Below are 19,925 nucleotides of genomic sequence, written 5' to 3'. Positions count from 1 at the left end.
CCAGTCAAAATCTCTTCCTTCAATAGTTCTCCTTGAGACTTTTCAACCTAGACAAAGATGTCCTCCACACCAAGCTAACCTCTCCTTCTTTGATCCAACCTTCGATCTAGTAGCAACAACACTTCGACCCTAGCGACTTTGACTTGGCAGCGTCTGGCATCAGCAGTAGCAACGTCAACTTGGCAGCTTTCGGCATCAGTAGCAGCTTCGACTTTGACAAGGAGAGTTCGATCTCCTAAACTAGCCCACACGAGAGTGAGAGAGAGAGATACCAAAACTTCGATTTTGTCCTTCCCTTCTTTCTTGACCAAACACGCACTCCTTTTAGCCTCCTTCTTCACCTTCACACTTTTCCCAGCGTCCAGCTTCGAGCTTCAGATATCGAACTATGTGAGAGAGAGTGAGATGCTCTAAATGAAGTCGAACTGTCTTGTATATATAGCCTTCCAATGAGGTCGAATTGCCTTCCTTGAGGCCAACTTGATCTTCTTGAGGCCGACTTGGTGTGGAGGTTACATAATTCATTTTTGACTAAAAAACAATTCTTTTTACATTGTTCGAAACCCCAAGAAGGGCCACATAAAATATACAATGACTCTAATGACTCTTTATTAATCCTAAGAGTCCACAATGGGGACTTTGACTCATAAAATGATGACCGAAGCATGAAACCCATGCTTTAATAAGTCATTGTAACAATAATAAAAATTCTTTTGACAAATACATTTTATGAAGACCAAACCTAGTTACATTTTTCAACACTCCCTCTTAACTAGGGAGGTATTCATACGAAAGATCTCAAACTATATGAACTATGAAGAGTTTAGGCACCGCAATGCCATGGACTAGATTCCTGACCAGGGAAATCTATCCAAGGTCTCTCAATAGTTTAGGCACCACCATGCCACATAATAGATTCCTGACTAGGGCAATCTATTCAAGTGGGACTAAGATGGACTAAAACTTTCAACCTCTCTAGGTACCATCAGGCTTACTTACTAACCATCAACCCAGGGATCTAGGTGCATATCCAAGGTCAGAGCTCTATGACCAACGCCACCCTCCCTACTTCGGGAACTAGACATCAACACATAGTGCCGACCATATGTCCTCCCAAGCAATGTCTCACACACAAAGCCTCAACTTCCTGATTATTCCAATCGGTAACAAATCCTCCCCGATCAAACAAATCGGCACCAAATCTCTCCCAATCAAACTGATCGACAACTCTAGGCATGTAAAACATGCTATCAAACTTCCGAGAGATTTACCTGTACAAACACAACCCCAATCAGTAACAAACTTTCAAATGTACATAAATAGATACAAACCTTTGGGGTCTTCCAGACAACTTGATGTTACTTCTCAAATTTTCATAGTAGGACTTAGAGCTTTTCCAATGAATCTTGACTGAAGATTCCTCAATGATGCAACTTCCTTTCCTACTTCTCATGCAACAACATATTCTACAAATAGATTTAGTTTTCTTATCTCTGCAACCCCTCAAAATATATTCTCCATTTTTCTTCTCTCACTCATGGCCTTCACTAAGACATATGGTTGTTAGTCCTGGTCTAGTGCATGACACATGAATTAGAGAACCATATCCATCACTCCCTCTTAATCAGGAAGGATCTACTCATTCCTATACAAGGAATATACCACCGCTCCTTCTTAACCTAGGGAGATCAATTTTCATCCAAGCTCCCTCTTAACTTAGGGAGTTCCATTTATTTTCTATGACATTGGAGAATCCTTCATAGCTTCCATCCTTCTTATCAGAGTTATCATGACCATCATCATTCACATCATGCTTATCATATCAACGAACATCTTCACCATCTTGAAGATTATGTAATTGCACATCTTAGATAGCAAGTGCAACCAAATCTATAGAAGCATGAAGTTAACCATATCAAAAACACGCAAGCATTCAAATTTATATATTAGATGCCCAAACTTAATTATAAACAAGAGATACACACTCTTCAACTTCTTGCTAGGGTTTTTGTCATAAACCCTAGACTACTTCATCAAGACTTTGAGCATTTCATAACAACCTTCATTACATCTAGGGTTTCAATGTTTCTTCTAGAGGTATGACATACCCTATTATAACATATTGCAAACCCTAGAAACAATTCAAACAAATATAGATCTACAATGTATCTAACAACTTTAGAATTCATATGTTAGACTTCCTACTAGGATTTCATACAAACCCTAGATTTCATACATGAGATTTAACAATCAAAACCAATCACAGCTCAATCAACAACATGACTAGCTTCCACTAGGGTTTGTTGTAAACCCTAGATTTTACTAATTCTCAATAAACATCAATCATAACTAGAATTCAGATTTCAACAATCTTACACAAATCTTCAAATTATCACATTGTCATCATATATCAGAGATTTGGACTTTTACTAAGGTTTAATTACAAAAACCTTAGAATTCACAAATACTATCATCCTAGAGAATCAAACTTTGACTAGGGCTTAGTTCCAAACCCTAGGACTCATGACCATAAACAATTAGGTCAACTCATGTATCTAGGATTCCATCATCATGCATAAGCATATCATAACATGTGTTAGTCAAATCCAAAGACACAAATATCAATAAAAATTAGACATATAACAAACTTGATCAGATTAGGGTTTGATCAAACAAACACACACATGCCAAGGATTTGATTTCTAGGACATTATAAGGGTCTTGCTTATACACCCTACCAAAACATAATGATCTAGGGTTTCAATACAAAACATAGAAAACCCTAAATTACTAATACTTCTTAAGGTTCGGGCTTTTAGACATTACCATTCAACCCTAACAAATTAGGGTTTGCATACCCATACCAAAACCCCAAACGTGACATCATCAAAGCATCAAACATTTTTCTTTTGACTTCAATAATAACCCTAAGTAGTTTAGGGTTTCACACATCGACATACCCTTAAATTGGGTTTTTCACAAAGAACCTTTCTAGGGTTCCACAAGAGTAATCAAAGATATGAGTAGGGTAGATTTATCTAATGATGAATCACCAAACAAGAATATTTAAGATTCAAGAAGGCTAGACACAATGATGTTAGTAATAGTTTATCAAGAATAAGTATGAAGAGAGAAAAAACTTATAATTTAAGACATACCTTTGTTTCTTAACAAACCTTGTAATTTCAATGCGTTGTCTTATGAAGCCTTCTTCCATGTCCCTTGAGTATTCAGCTAGTCTTTTCTAAACAAAAATATGACTAGAAATGGGATTAGTATTAATTAAACAAACTTAGATAAGTAAGGGAAACCAAATATAAAAGACAATACAAGGAGTAAGATACTTATCTTTGGAAGTTGGTAAGGGCTCCTTCCAAGCTTGAGGGATAGTAGAAGGATATGCAAGGGATAGAGTCCCTAAGAGTTCCTAGAAAATAGGTCTTTGACTTTGGGTCCTTCCATCATGTTCTTCTTTGGTGAAACTTTGGCAAATTTTTCTTGAACCTTGTCCATTCTTTCTTGGCCCTTTAGACTTCTTGATTTCTTTGTAGACTTATTCACTTTTCCTTTTACTAGATCCAAGACTTTATTCCTTTCGGGGATGAGATCTATCTTCTTATTGTAATTGAATAATTCTTGTAATTTGTTCACTTCCTTTATTGTGTTAGACATTGTCCTTGAAGATAGTAAGCTTCTTTCCTTATAAGGTCTCCTTATATGATTCTTTAATCAACCTCTTGAGGTTCCTTAGATTAATTTCAATAGATCCTTAAACTGTCTTTTTCCTCCTCCACCATTCTCCAGACCTCTAATAGATTTTGTTATCTCCCAATTCCACTGTATGAGAAGATGATTCCTTTGATAGAGTGTGAGGTTGTTTACTCTTTCTTTTCATATGCCTAGATGCTTCACTGTCAATAATCCATGCATTATCATTATTAAGTGAACTTGCAAGCGTAGCCAAGAACCCTTGACTTTTGAATTTGTTGAATAAGTAGTAGAATATCTTTTTGATACAATTACCTGCAGTATTGAATCCCATTCTTATCATAGAGGGATTAATCATTTCCTTCAAGCCAATGAAGTGATCTTCAATCTTCTTTGACCTTAGCTCTGATACCATGTTGAGAAATCAGTGCTAGAAGGATTAGGGTTAGATTTCTCTTTCTTGATAATTACTTGTGAATTATGTTGGCTTCTTTTACTTATTTGTTATATTATCTTTCATCAAGCAATTACCAAACTATATGTGCATGAAGATTAAAAAACACAAGACACAAGATGTAGGCACTATGCCAGGGAAAAACCCCTATATAGGGGAAAACCCAGTCAAAAGCTCTTCCTTCAATAGTTTTCCTTGAGACTCTTCAACCTAGACAAAGATCTCCTCAACACCAAGCCAACCTCTCCTTCGATCCAACCTTCAGCCTAGTAGCAATAGCACTTCGACCCTAGCAACTTCGACTTGGAAGCTTCAGATTCCGACCTTAACAACTTCGACTTGGCAGCAACAACTTTGACTTGGCAACTTCCAACATTAGTAGCAACTTCAACTTTGACAAGGAGACTTCGATCTCCTAAATTAGCCCACACGAGAGAGAGAGAGAGATACCAAAACTTCAATTTTTTCCTTCCCTTCCTTCTTGACCAAACTCGCACTCCTTTTAGCCTCCTTCTTCACCTTCACACTTTTCCTAGCTTCCAGCTTCCAGCTTCAAATATCGAACTATGTGAGAGAGAGTGATATGCTCCAAATGAAGTCGAACTGTCTTGTATATATAACCTTCCGATGAGGTCGAATTGACCTCCTTGAGGCTGACTTGATCTTCTTGAGGCCGACTTGGTGTGGAGGTTACATAATTCATTTTTGACTAAAACTAATTCTTTTTACATCATTCGAAAGCCCAAGAAGGGTCTCATAAAATATACAATGACTCTAATGACTCTTTATTAATCCTAGGAGTCCAAAATGGGGACTTTGACTAATAAAATGATGACCCAAGCATGAAACCGATGTTTTAATAAGTCATTGTAACAATAATACAAATTCTTTTGACAAATACATTTTATGAAGATCGAACCTAGTTACATTTTTCAACATATATCCCTTTAGATTTTTTCCATGACTATGTGATTTATACTCAAGTGTCTATGGTCCAAGTTGCCAGGGTTTATAAGGATGGGGATAGATGGGGAAATGGATGCCATTTTTGAAATTTAAGTGTGGAGGGAAGTGGAGGTGCAGTAACATATACAATTTTAAATTAAAATAAATAAATAAATTTAAACATAGAAATGAAATTTACGTGAATCTATAAAATTAAGATATAAAACAATATGGCTCATTGACAATGAAACTCAACAATGGTCATGGTTCATGATATCCACTTTGTCTTGCTCATTGGAAAGCCATTTAACCTTGGCATAATTGCCTTTCAAAATAGCAAGACAAAATCTACATTGGATTTTGGTTGTCCCACTTCCACGCTTGGTCCCATTAACCTTTGAAATATTTCCACAAGGTATTAAGAGGATTTTTCAACTTAGTCATGATATGTATGGATTGGATAACTATCCTAGAAATATAAATTAGACTTTGCACTTGGTCCATTTAAGGAAAGAAGCTTTTAATTACTTGGTGTTGCTGCCATAGTAAAGCATTTGTGCCTAAATGATTAAAAAACATTGGGATAGAGGGATTTTTGAGTTTTAATAGTTCTAATGGTCTCCACAAATTGATTTCCTCTTAAAGATACAACCCAAAAAACCTCCAATATTTTTTGGGTATGTGTTATATTCTTTGTATGACTAGTTGCATGCATTGTTACTATGAAAATTCGAGAACCCCACTCGAATCTACTACGACATCAACTGATTAAACATCTCCTATCTGTTAATTACTGAAACAAATTATTTATTGCTTCCTACAACAAATATCGAAGCTAATACAACTGCAACCTTCTCTTAATTAATTTTCCCAAAACAAGAACAAAACAATAGAGAAAGATACACACAAGTGATACAATATTTTTTGGACAAATGTCCCCGGAAAAACCCAATACGGGAAAACTGGTGCAACAGATCTAAGGGTGTTTATTATTATGTAGAAGTATTATGAATACAACTTTGGATGCCCTCCCGACAATCTAGTTACTGAGAAAATCACTCGGTAAGAAAGACTGGTGAGATTACCTCACTCAACATTGCTGATTCCAGCTGATCCGACAGCTAAACTGCGAGTTCCCTGGCTACTTCTGCACTGCCCCTGCGTGGACCCTGCATCAACCTCTAAGTCACTGCGTCAACCCAACTGAGAATCGGTATGCCTTCAAGAGCCTTTTCTAGCCCTCTTGGCTCAGAAGCGTCAGCTCTTTCAACAAATTCAGACCTCTGTGCTGGAAGTTGCTGCGCTGCTCTGTGTGAGCCCTTCCTGGCTCTGCGTGACCCTCTCTGCCCTCTGCACTGCCTCCTCTGTGTTTCTTTCTGCCTCTCTGCTGAGTATTCTTGGCTCCAGAGAAGATCATCCAACCAAAAATTTCTCTGCCCCTCTCTGCAACAACTCACTATCGAAATTCACCCAACAGTTGCTCTGCTTCAGAAAATCAAATTTCTGAACTCTCTGTTTGTTTTTCCAAGTGATCCTCAAGCCTCCTTAAATAATCTCCTCGTTGAAATTCAACAACCCAAATTAGAAGCTAATCAATGACTAAGATCATTTCTACTTGATCCTTGTCTTCTTCTAGAAGTTACACCCACAGTTTATATTAATACCCTTTAGTTATTTTATTTTCCTAGGTTTAGACTTAGGGTCCCATTAAAAATAATTAATTATTTTAATAAAAATGTTTATGGGTGGAATTTCCCAAAATGATTTTTGGGTTCTTTGTAATACCTGTGCCTAGGCCTCTCTGCAAAATTTGAGACTTAGAGCACATCCGATCCTACAAAAAATAACACTCCCTCTTAGCGAGGAATGTTCTCTAGCAATGCCTTAAATTTGAAGCATCACACTGACTTCATAACATCATCCTTTGCATTGTTGATGTCTGACATGTTGTCCATCAACTGCTGTGCAAATGATGCATCTGTACTGCTGTTGACCCTGCTACTATCAACACTGCATCCGTACTGCAACTCCCTCTGAAATTCTGAATCCGTGTTGCTGCTGGCATTGGCACTGCCAACTGCCACCGCACTGCAAACTGTTGTTGCTACTCCATCAGCGACAGAAAAACATCCCAAATTACTGAACTAACTGTGTTGAGTATGATACCATGTAAATGTTGGAACCTGACTGCTGCTAGTCTCTTCGCTGACCTTGTGAATCTCCTACGTTGTTGCTGACCTCTGTTCTGTGCCATCTGCACTACTGTCAACTCTGCTCTGTGCTATTCAGTCTTTGGCGCTCCTAGCCACTGCAACTGTATCTCCGCCACTCCTTAGCACCATTCGACACTAGTCCATCCTGCTACCACAAAACTGGGCTCCCATAGCAAGGTAATGATCCAAGAGGTGGGATCCTCAAGGATCCTGCTCATATGTAGATCTTTCAAACTACAACTCCAAATCAGCCCACCTCCCTCCTGGAGGTATCTCGCCCGTCATGGAAAACTCCTCCTCTTCGATCTTCGTGGGCACAACCTTCGGATCGTGCTTCTCATCTTTGTCGTTCTTCCTGAAAGGACACTGTGTAGCGTAGTGACCCATATCACCACACCTACAACACGTTATCTTCGAGATGTCCTTCTTTGGCCTTCGCTACTCCTGTTGGCCCATCGATGCAAGGGCTGCATTCTCATCCTCCTCCTTGGGCTTCGACCCACTACTACTGCTTCCGTCAAGCTTACACTTGACCAAGTCTCTCCTTAGCTCCTCTTGCTTGAGAGCGCTCCACATCTCATCCCAATTCGGCAAAGTCGCTTTGCCTAGGATACTTTGGACAAAGACTTGCCACTCATCTGAGACATAATTGAGCGCCAGTCTAACCAACTCTGAGTCTTGAGGTGTAGACCCCACACTAGATCACTCATCACGGGTCTCTTGAAGCGTCATGAGGAATGGATCCACATGCTCCCCCTTCTGCATCTGTGCATATCTTAGTTTCTTCTCTAGGTACATTTTCCACTACTCAGAAGATCCCTGGTACAACGTAGACAATGCATCCCACATCTCTTTAGCAGTTCCTCTGCTAGCGATGTGATAGATTACATGATCCTTCACTCCGTCAAGGATCATTCTCTTTGCCTTCACCATTCCAACTCGGTACTTCTTCAACAGATTTGCATCTGCAGGCACAACCACCACACTGTCGACATATGTCTTGAGAGCATGCTCATCTAGAAGGAATGACATTCTAGCCTTCCAGATGACATAGTTGGATGCTTCATCTAATCTATCTTGAGCCACTGGTTGCCATCTCTGCCACTGAAAAAATGTCAAAAATCTCCTCTCTGGTTCTTACTGCTATTGTTCAGCCAATAAGAAAACGAACTTCTTGGCGGGAAATCTTACTGAGGAAAAATTCCCTCACTGTGCTTCTCCTCTTTTCTGACGTCTTTTTGCCCAGCAAAAATGGCCTGCAGAAAAACTGCGTCCCTCCAGCTCCTCCTCACGCTGAGGCTTCAATGCTGCTCCTTTTGCCACATCAAGATTTCGATTGGGAAGCCCTTTTCTCTGTCGACTCACTCAGAGAGAGACTGCCTCGAAATTCAGCCCTCCCAACAAGGACTGCGCAAACCCCTCTGGGGATTCGAATTGCTGCCTCCTACAACTTTTTCGACCTCCCTTTTCTACTCAACACTAGGTTCTATGGCACTGTTCTTCTTGCTTCACCTGCACTAACTCCGATACAATGTGAACATTCGAGAATCCCACCCGAATTTACTACTGCAGCAACGGATTAAACCTCTCTTATTTTTTAATTACTGAAACAAACTATTTACTGCTTCCTACAAGAAATATCGAAGCTAATACAACTGCAACCATCACTTAATTAATTAATTTGCCCAAAATAAGAACAAAACAATAGAGAAAGATACACACAAGTGACAATATTTTTGGGACAAATGTTCCCGGATAAACCCAATACGGGAAAACCGATGCAACAAAGTTGAGGGTGTTTATTATTATGCAGAAGTATTCTGAATACAACTCTGGATGCCCTCCCGACAATCCAGTTACAAAGAAAATCACTTGGCAAGAAAGACTGGTGAGATTACCTCACTCAACACTGCTGATCTCGGCTAATCCAGCTGTTGAACTGCGAGTTCCCCGTCTACTTCTGCTCTGCCTCGGCGTGGGCCTTGCGTCAGCCTCTAAGTCAATGCCTCAGCCCAACTAAGAATCGATCTGCCTTCAGGAGCCTTTTCTAGCCCTCTCGACTTTGAAACGTTAGTTCCTTCAACAAAATTCAGACCTTTGTGCTGGAAGCTACCGTGTTGCTTTGCGTGGGGCTTGCGTGAGCCCTTCTTGGCTATGCGTGACCCTCTCTGCCCTTTGTGTGCCTTTCTGCCTTTTTGCTAAGTATTCTTGGCTCCAAAGAAGATCCTCCAGCCAAAACTTTCTCTGCCCCTCTCTGCAACAACTCACTATCGAAATTCACCCGGTAGTTGCTCTGCTTCAAAAAATCGAACTTCTGAACTCTCTATTTGTTTTTCCAAGTGACCCTCAAGCCTCCTTAAATAATCTCCCCGTTGACATTCAATGACCCAAATTAGAAGCTAATCAATGGCTAAGATCATTTCTGCTTGATCATCGTCTTCTTATAGAAATTACACCCACAGTTTATATTAATACCCTTTAATTATTTTATTCTCATATGTTTAGACTTAGGGTCTCATTAAAAATAATTAATTATTGTAATACAACTGTTTCTAGGTGGAATTTCCCAAAACTCTTTCTGGGTTCTTTGGAATACATGTGCCTAAGCCTCTTTGCAAAATTTGAGACTTAGAGCACATCTAATGCTACTAGAAATCAACAGTTACCTTGTGCCAGATGTAGCAGGAAGGGGCGGGGGGAGGGGGGGTCGCAGGGGCGACAACCCTCCCTGCTGGAGGGCGATAGCTCCCTTGCATAGGGTTTGGGGCAGCATTGTGAATTTGTTATGTGGACCCAAGGATGGGGGGCAAACCCAAGGATCGTGGGTGGACCCACCCATGGTTTTGTGCATGGTTTTGGGCATGATGGTTTTTCCCATGGTATTTTGTAGATCGGTCAAGGGAACTATGGTTATATTCTAATCCAGGGTTAATGGATTGGAGTTTATGAATGCTTCGACATGTATATAATGTATTGTAACATTGAAAGGAATATAATGAAAAATCAATCTGGTTTTCCCGATTTGGGTTCCAAAAGAAAAATCTCTGTGAATATTTTTTGTTCTTGCCATTGTAGATTTTTCTGTTTTAAGAATTTGTTTGCAAGTAATTTCTAAAGGGTTAAAACCTTCAATATTGGGCTTAATAGAGATGCCCTAGGGTTTGTGGCTGCATGTTACTTCTTTTTTTCACTCAAAAAACATGTTTGATTTTTTTTTTGGGGAGGGAGGGACATTTTTTCCCCTTTTTATGAGGGCACACCCATGTTATAGAAGTCCCTTGATTTTGGTGACTTTTACCCAAGGACATTCCTTTATAGGCCATGGATTGTCTCTAGTTGTTAGGTAAATCTTGTATCCTCCTTGAGTATAAAAAACACATCCTCATGCTAATGATGTGTCCCCTTGCAACCTAGTATGTGATATATAACGGTTCATGTTAATCCTCAATGTTTTGTCATTTTGTGCTAATCGACAAACAAGTGGTGGGTAAGGGATTATCCTAGAGAAGCCTATTACCACACAATCTAGTAGGGCCCGAAGGAGGGAAACCTATGGGGCAACTACTAGACTAAGTGACAACAATGGGACAATGACCCACTATCACCACAATCAATGTCCCCAACTCTTTATGGAATTTCACCAATGGGGGGAGTCCCAATATATATGATCACCTTTGATTGATATTCTAGGGTTTATGGTGCTAGGTGATAGGGAAATGTCTCTCAAAGGAAGCTCTATGTGATTTTTCAACACTCCAAAAGGGCTTTCGCTTTCTTCAATAGACCTAGAGAAACCTTGCAAAAGGCCTAAGGTTTTATGAATAATTGTGTGAAGGAGCTTTTCCAAGGTCAAGGCAAAGAAGAGAAAGGGCTTATTAAGGTTTCTTCCAATGAATACGAAGCTCATACAACCCTCAAAGAAGTCCCCAAATCAAAGGAGTGCAAGCTAGGGTTTCCCTTCTAGGGCACACCTAGGGCAAACATTTTTATGGATGAAAACTCAAGAGATGACCACCAAACTTTGAGTTCTTGTAAACAAGACCTTAAGCTTGAGGGCTATGCTCTGGGAATCCACCACCTCCATCTCTAATGAATTTCACTCTATGCCCTAGCCTAGTCATCCAAGAAGAGGGGACCAAAATTTAGGAGGAGAAATTATGGAAGAATGAGAGTGTGATCACCAAATGGCTTGGGTTAGTGCCTTCTTCCTTGGGCTAATGGAGTCCTAGATGCTTTAGATTGGCCAAGTTTGTCTTTAAGGAGGTTCAAAGTTGATGCCCTAACTACCACCTTCAATAATTACCTACTATTAGAATATGGAGTTTCATAAAGAAAAATAACATTTCATCACTAGGAATATTGATTGCATGCTATATCATGAGTAACACATGCAAGAGCCAACCAAATAGCTTCCAAAAATTTACTCAACAAAATTAGGGAACAAAAGCATTTACTTTAGTTGCAACAATTACATACATTAGACACTTTCAAAGAAATATTTTCATCAACAAGAGAACCTACAAGATAGTCATGCAATATATCCATCCATATTCAATAAGTAGCTAGAAGACAAGATAAAAAATTAGCTCAAAATATCAAAGTGCATCCAAGATACTCTAAAAGATCACGAAAGAAAAAGTGTGAATTAGCCAAAGAGGTCAAAAATTCCAAGTGTGATGATCTCTCACAAATGAACTTGTGTTCTATTTACATGAGTCCTCCTAAGTCAAATTTAGCCTATTAGCCCCCAAAACATTATAATAATGGGCAAAATACATGTCGTGGTCACTGTTAGTTTTTGTAGCATCAGATGGTGTTCTAGTCTCAAACTTTGTGGAGAGGATAAAACATGGGTTCTCCAAAACCCAGAAATTGTTTATGGAAATTCCACCTAGAGATAGCTCGATTAAATTAATTGACCATCATTTAAAATTTTCCTAACTCTAACTTAGGAAAACTAGTTAATTAATAGTAATTAATCAAGAAAGGTGAGAATTCTCTAGAAACTCACACGAATAGACTTGGAGATGATCTCAACCATCGATTATGTTTTACTCTTGGCCATTAAAGACTCAACTAGAGATTATAAGAGGAGGTCGATGGGTAGATGGAGACATACACTTGGAGAGCGAGTTTCCTTGGCAGTTCGATTTTCCAGAAAGCAACAGTCTTCTAGAAGAGATCGAGCCAGAGAGGGGACACAGAGATAGAGAGGGGCAAAGAAAGTCATTCTGGAGGAAGACTTCTAGTTCCATAGAGTCAACTACAAGAGGGCCGAGCTTCCTCAATGGGGATGCGTATAAAAAGCTTCAAAGGTAGAGTTCGATTTGTCCAAATAGAGGGTCGATTAAGTTGCTGGAGGCCAAGAGAATTTCCGGAAGGTACCACTGAGTCATTGTCAGAGGCTGAGTTGGGCAGACAGCTTGATCAATTGTAGCTTCTAGGTAGAGCATGAGAGGGTTTGAACAACATTGGCGCAGAGGCTAACGCAGGGGTTTGAGCAACCCATTTTGAGCCAGTTCAAGAGCTGGGACCAATGTCGGGTGAGACAAAATTTGTCTCATTAATTTTGTAGCTAGTTTATATTGTAGAGGATTGCCAGTTTTGGGCATCCAATTGCACTCAAAATTTCTCACTGCTGCATAATAATAGAAACCCTCAGCTGCTGCACCTGTTTTCCCACATTGGTTTTTTTCGGGGACAATTGTCCAAAAATAATTGTGTCATTTTTATGTTGTGTGCTAGCATTTCTCATTTTCCAACATTTTATTTTCCGCAACATTTTTATGGTGAAAAATTGAAATGTGATTTATTCGTTAATCGCCGTAACAAATAAGCTGCATAATTAATTTATAGTTAGAAGAATAAATTTCCAGTTGTTGCAATTAGACTTGTAAATTTTCCCATTATATCAGAGCACAATTGACAGACAGGAGGCTTAGAGATGAAGAGGAAAGATGCGTTGTTCAGAGGGAGCAACATTAAAATTTTTCTAGTGGCTGTGTAGTGCCTAGCCAGGCAATGTGAATTGCTGGACATGGTTCGATTTTACAGTTGTAGGTAGCAGGAAAGTTCGATTTGTTTGAGGAAGTGATTCTAGTAGGTAGAGGAAGCAATAGCTCTATATTTTTGTAGAGCAGAGTTCTTGTCCAGGCGTAGTAGGGTTTTGCAGCGTTTTGCAGTAGTAGAATCAATGCCAGGTGGAAGAGAAATTTTACACACAATGGGAGATTTCTCTCATGGTTTTTAGTTCAGAAATCCAAAATTTCCAGTTGCAGCGGGCCGTAGTGGCAGACAGATTCTCTCACTCCAGGAAGGAGTGTGAATAACAGTGTTGGCAACCAAGTAGGTGAAAGAGGGAGATTTGTATCCTAGCCTCTAGGTCGAGTTTTTGCAGATACGGATTCTACAAGACTCTGAGATCAGGACATATTAGAGGGAGTGTCAAACTACTATATCTTGAAGGCAAGGATGTCCTTTCTGCTAGATGAATATGGTTTGAAGATGTACATAGAACGAGTTGTATTTGTGCCTATAGATGCATACCAACTAGCTAATTACAATAAGGAGATGGCCAAGGCAAAGCAGTTGATTCTCGATGGAGTTCGACATCATATTGTCTCTCATGTTGTGGCTAAGAATATGACCAAAGAAATGGGGGATGCTCTTTCCTCACTATATCAAAATCCTTCCGAGCAGCAGAAATGTTCCTGAAGAAGCTGAAGAATGTTTGTATGTAGAAGGGTGAAGGCATTAGTCCCTTTCTCACCAGAATCTAGGGATTCTGGGATGAGCTTGCAGCCATAGGAGAAGCATCTCCAGGTACAAAACTTGTGCGTTTAGCCCTCAACAATGTCATCGAGGAATGAGAGAATTTCGTCCAAGGCATTCTAGGATGAGATCAACTACTTGGGTGGGACCAGATGTGGGCAGATCTCAAACAAGAGGAGATGAGGCGAGTGCTAGTAAAGAGCTCCATAAGCGATAGTAGCAACAGAGGATCAAAGGGTGTGAAGGAGGAAGAAAATGTGACCCTTGCATCAAAGGGAAAAGCAAAAGGTTCCAGTCAGGGGCAAGGCTCGCAGGGAGAGAAGAAAAAGAAGAAATATTTGTCTAAGATCAAGTGCTTCAGGTGTGGCGAGTTTGTCCACTATAATACTCAGTGTCCTTAGAGGAAGAAGGACAAGAAGGAGAAGCAGGATTGGGCGGAAACATTTGCAGAGATATATCAACTGTGTTCCAAATTGGAGGACCAATTCGCGTTGTATGCAACTATACCTCCAAGAGAGAGGTGGGGAGACATCGAGTTCTAGATTCCATAGTTGTGAAGAGTTGGGCAAGGTCCATCGAGGTAAGCATCGGATGGTGTTTTCTCATGGATCATTACCCTTGCTACAGGGGCTTGTTATCGCTGAAACGAGAAAGGGTACTAGGAGGGGATCCTATAGAGTAACTACTAGGTCAAGGGAAACAATGAAGCGATATCCCGTTGTCACCTCAGCTAAATCTCCCTGCTCTTTATGGAATTTCATGCGATAGGAGGAGTCCCGGTAATCACGAGAGTTTATAGTCAATGATAAGATGAAGAAGTGATTCCTAGGCCTTGTTACCCACCATTTTATGGTGATGTTCTTAGGAGAATGTTTTTCTCCAAGATGGTCCTCAATGGACAACCAACAATCCCTTGCAGCCACCAACTAGCTCGTTGTGCAACTTCTCCACCACCTGAGCCAGCCATGTGGTCCCTCAACCATCTACCATGATTGTATGTTTGAAGGTGGGCCTCTTGAACCTAAAGGTATGCCTTGTCATTTGGTAATTGAGTATTATAGTTTGCTTATCATGGAAACTTATGGGCATGTATTAATGGGGAGATTTTGCGGAAAGAATGGGCTAGGTTTGTGCTCTTGTTCCCTAGACCCCTTTTGGATGTTAACCTTGGATTCTAGTCCTGTGAGATCTCTTTTACTAATCCTTTGGCTTTAGAGATGGTACTTCATGGGAAACCCTGATTTTGGTTTCATGGTCTCGCTCCTTCATCCACATATATTACCCCCTTTCTGCTCATTGTAGCCCCATTTATCAATTTTCCCACTTGGGTCCACATAGGGCTAGTTTTCCCCTTCCCTTTGCCCACACCTTGGTTCGCGCCTGGAATGATGTCCTAGAGGTTGATGCAACTAAAAAGAAAAGTAAAAGCATAATTGGCCACATTCAACAGGAAAATGTACCACAAAATGAAAAATATGGCTGGGACAAACACATTTAGCACGTGGGAAAAAACCAATACATGATCTCTACCCCATCATCATGGTCATCACCCTAGTTGGTATAGGCCCTGGATGAACCTCCTTTATCATTTAGGAACCCATGATTGTCCCAACTCCCGGTGGGTAATGAACCACCCTACCTTAAAAGGGTTATCCATTGCTATATCTCACAAGTCATGCTCTTACCCCTTGAGCCTCGAGCTGTTAATTAAAGAAAAACCATAAAAGACAAAATCCATTTAAAGAAGGGTGGAAAAATCAAGGTTGGGGCACCTCATGTACCATGATTGCTCCCTCCTATACATTATATGCCCAAGTGTGGGATTCCCTTTTTAATAGCTACCATTGTACCCCAACTTGTGGCCTAGGGCTGCCCCTTTTCATTCCCTACTCCATTCATCTCTTTACTACATGCCACCACCTTTTAAAGAATGTACCTTAGACATATTATCCCCTTTAGAAGTAAAAACCGCTTAATAGGATACTTGGTTAACCCATTTGGAGATTGGAGACATTAGCACATGCCAAAACCCATATGGAAGGCCATTTCATTATGAAGTCCCCACCTATTGTCCATGGTTTGTAAGCTCTTTTACTTGATTTCCTTGATGACTTGCTGTACTGGAAGGCTAGGGGATGCATTGGATCTTATGCAGGATTGTAGGTGGTCTCCATCATGGGTTTGGTCTCTCTGTACGAGGTCCTAACCCTCCAGAGGGCTACATTGTTAGGTCCCTATAATACTAGTGATTCCCCCATTACTACTGTAGTTGTATTCCTTATTAATATTGTTGTGCCTCTATTGTCCCCATATTGTTATTACTGTGCCCCATAGAATCCCTCTATTGTTATTTATGTGCCTTTATATTATTATTGTTAGGGCGGCTTGGTTATATTGTGACCCCATAGACTCCTATATATAGAAATGAGGTTTTATCATTTGTATCACCGAAGAATTGTTCATTTATGTAATGTAAATGAGGTTGCTCCCTCGAAGAGGCTGAATTCTAAGGCGTTGATCTATCTTTTCTATCTTTTTGTGAGCTGGTTTCATAACATTTGGTATCAGAGCTTTGGATTCTAGGGTTTCGCTACTCCAAATAGGGCATCATGGCATTTGCGTTATAACTTTTTTTTCTGCGACGTTTCAGACGCTAAAAAAAAACCCATTTGGGCCGAAATCGGTCTGAACCTCGGTTCCGAATTTAAGAGTTTTTAGCACTATATTTGCGGAGATATGATCTGAGGAAGTTGGCCTTTTTGCAGACTCCCGAATTACATTCCAAACAAGTGACCTGGGAAAATCCTCATAACTTTTGTTTTGAGAATCAGATTAAAATTTCGTAAGAATTTACAGAAAGAGGACGGACTGTAGTTTCCTTTGTATATTTTTTTAGATCCGAAGGTCAAAACAGTGACACGTGGCACTTCATACAAGTTCGCTCTTCTGAAAAGGTATATAATCAGGTCATCTTGGGAGATTGTGCATATCTCTTTCTTGGAGAATCTAAATTTGATCAGAATAGTGGCATTGGAAAGAGGACACAGAGGGCTACTGCATGTCGCAATTTCAGAACTGGATGATTCTAAATTACAAAGATACATCAAATTCAATATTGAGCTCCTATAAAGTGAAAAAATGTGTGTAGTTTTTTTTTTTAATTTTTGCATAAGCTTGGTTTGAAAAATTAGTTTGAAAGAATTCAAAGGGCATAATAAAGCATTATTATTGATAATTGATGCCTCGAGGAAAGAAAATGCAAACACCTAGTAAGCAACCTGAAAGCTCTAGCATGACTCATGATGAAGAGAAAGAAATGCAACATGATATATCAAAATTACGAGACCAAGTGCAACAAATGTCACTCGCACAAAAAGTAACAAAATCTAAGATGGATGGTTTAAAGAAAGATGTAGAAGCTAAGATGTATGGCGTGGAAGCTAAGATGAATGACGTGGAAGCTAAGATGGATGATTTGAAGATAGATTTGAAGACATGCATGGAAGATTTGAAGACAGATTTGACAAAGTTTCTACAAGAAATGCTTACTAATGGTGAAAGGGTAGTAAAAGAAACTCATAATGAGAACAAAATAAATGTTAATCATGATTTCATAGACTCTAACGTTGGATTGAAGAACCACCATATTCCAAAAATCGATATGAGGAAGTTTGATGGCAAGGATCCTGCAACATGGATACTACAGAAGGAGCAATTTTTCGATCTCCATAATGTGCAAAACACACAAAAGGTTCGTATTGCAACTTTATATTTGGAACCAAATTAGTTTGTATGGTATCGATGGCTTCGCTCTCCTAAACAAATTGGCACTTGGGCAATTTTACGGAAGAAATGACAACACATTATGAGGATACAAAAAACAACACCTTTTTTAGCCAATTGATAAGTCTCAAACAAAAGGGTTCAATGATGGAGCACATTGAGGACCTCCAAAAATTGAACATAAGGGTAAAAGATATTCCAGAGGAGAATAGGATTGATGTGTTCATAGGGACTTTAAAGGATAATATTCAACATGAGGTTCACCTTTGGGAACCTAATTCATTGGAGAAGGCATTCAGGTTAGCAAGAAAAATGGAAAGCAAAATTATGGCAGCCAGGAAGCCTACCACTTACAACTATAAAGATGGAAGTGTTGTTGCCCCTAGCCTTCCACAACCTATAAGGTTGACACCACAACAATTGGAAGAAAAAAGAGCAAAAGAGCTTTGTTACAGTTGTGATAGCAAATACACTAAAGGTCATAAGTGTGCTGAGAAGAAATTATTCTACATAGATTGTGAAGAGGAGGAAGAAAAGGAACAAGAAATGTCAAAAGAAGAGGATATACTCCAGGAACAAACCCTAGATAAAGAAGTAATGAATCCGACCATATCTTGTAATGCATTGGATGGAATTACCACTCCTCAAACTATCAAGATAGAAGGACATATCAAGAAGAAAAAAGTAATAGTGTTGATTGATTCAGGAAGTACCCACAATTTTATTCATTGTAAGATAGCAAAAGAATTGAATTGCTTCCTATATCCAGCACCAGAGTGTCAAGTGATGGTTGCAAGTGGAGGAACCATAAATTGCTCTAGAAAGTGCCATAATATCAAGCTATCCATGGGAGAATATGTATTGAATAGCCCAATGCTTTCCATTCCAATGGGAGGTGCTGATGTTGTACTAAGAGTCCAATGGCTACAATCCTTGGGTACAATATCTTTTAATTTTCAAGAACTTTTCATGAAATTTTCCGCGGAAGGAAAGGAAGTTGAATTAAGGGGAATTGCAGGGAAACCGGGAAAGATAATCAACTCTAATGGTATGAAAAAGCTTCTAAAAAAGGAACAACGAGATGTAATTGCACAATTATGTTCGCTAGATGTTTCCACATCGAAATCATCTATTTCTCTAGATTTTCAAAAAGTCTTGGACAATCATTCCAAAGTATTTGAGACTCCCAAAGGTCTCCCACCTATTCGTGATCATGATCATGCTATTCATTTGATTCCAGGAAGTGTTCCTCCAAACATCAGGGTGTACAAATATCCCTATGCCCAAAAGAGTGAAATTGAACATATGGTTGCAGAAATGTTAGAGGCTGGTATAATTCAACCTAGTTAAAGTTATTTCTTTGGTCCAGTAGTATTGGTGCATAAGAATTATGGATCATGGCGAATGTGTCCAGATTATAAGGAGCTCAACAAGCTCACTATTAAAGATAAGTTTCCCATTCCTGTCATTGGTGAATTATTAGATGAATTGCATGGATCAATTTACTTCACCAAGTTGGATCTTCGTTCAGGATATCATCAAATCAGAATGAAGACTGAAGAAATTCTGAAAACAACATTTAGAACTCATGAGGGTCATTATGAATTTTTGGTCATGCCTTTTGGCCTTACCAATGCACCTTGTACATTTCAAGGTTTGATGAATTCCATTTCAAGCCCTTCCTTAAAAAAATTGTGTTAGTATTTTTTGATGATATGCTAATCTACAACAAGTCTTCGAAGGATCATGTTGAACATGTTGACAGGGTGCTACATCTATTGGAGGAGAAACAATTATATGCAAAAAGATACAAATGTTTCTTTGGAGTACAAGAGGTAGAATATCTGGGTCATATTGTATCTCATGAAGGAGTTAAGGTAGACCCTAGCAAAATTAAAGCCATTAAGGAATGGAAAATCCCCACATCCATAAAGCATCTGCGATGATTTCTGGGGTTGACAGGGTATTATCGCAAGTTTGTTAAGAATTATGGGAGAATAGCAGCACCTCTAACAACATTATTGAAGAAAGATGCATTTTCATGGACTCCA

The 19,925-nt window shown here is 39.4% G+C and overlaps 1 protein-coding gene across 1 annotated transcript in view; it reads left to right on the top strand.

Moving 5' to 3' along the window:
• Nucleotides 1-19,925, top strand: part of LOC149235397 (organelle RRM domain-containing protein 2, mitochondrial-like) — a 243,370-nt gene that overhangs the window by 152,836 nt on the left and 70,609 nt on the right. The window lies entirely within an intron of this gene.

The sequence above is a fragment of the Pinus tabuliformis genome, chromosome 8 (genome assembly GCF_031772625.1).
Source record: "Pinus tabuliformis cultivar Carrire ecotype Pingquan chromosome 8, CPIR1, whole genome shotgun sequence".
NCBI lineage: Eukaryota > Viridiplantae > Streptophyta > Pinopsida > Pinales > Pinaceae > Pinus > Pinus tabuliformis.
The sequence above is the reverse complement of the archived record's forward strand: the minus strand, read 5'-3'. Positions and strand labels throughout refer to the sequence as shown.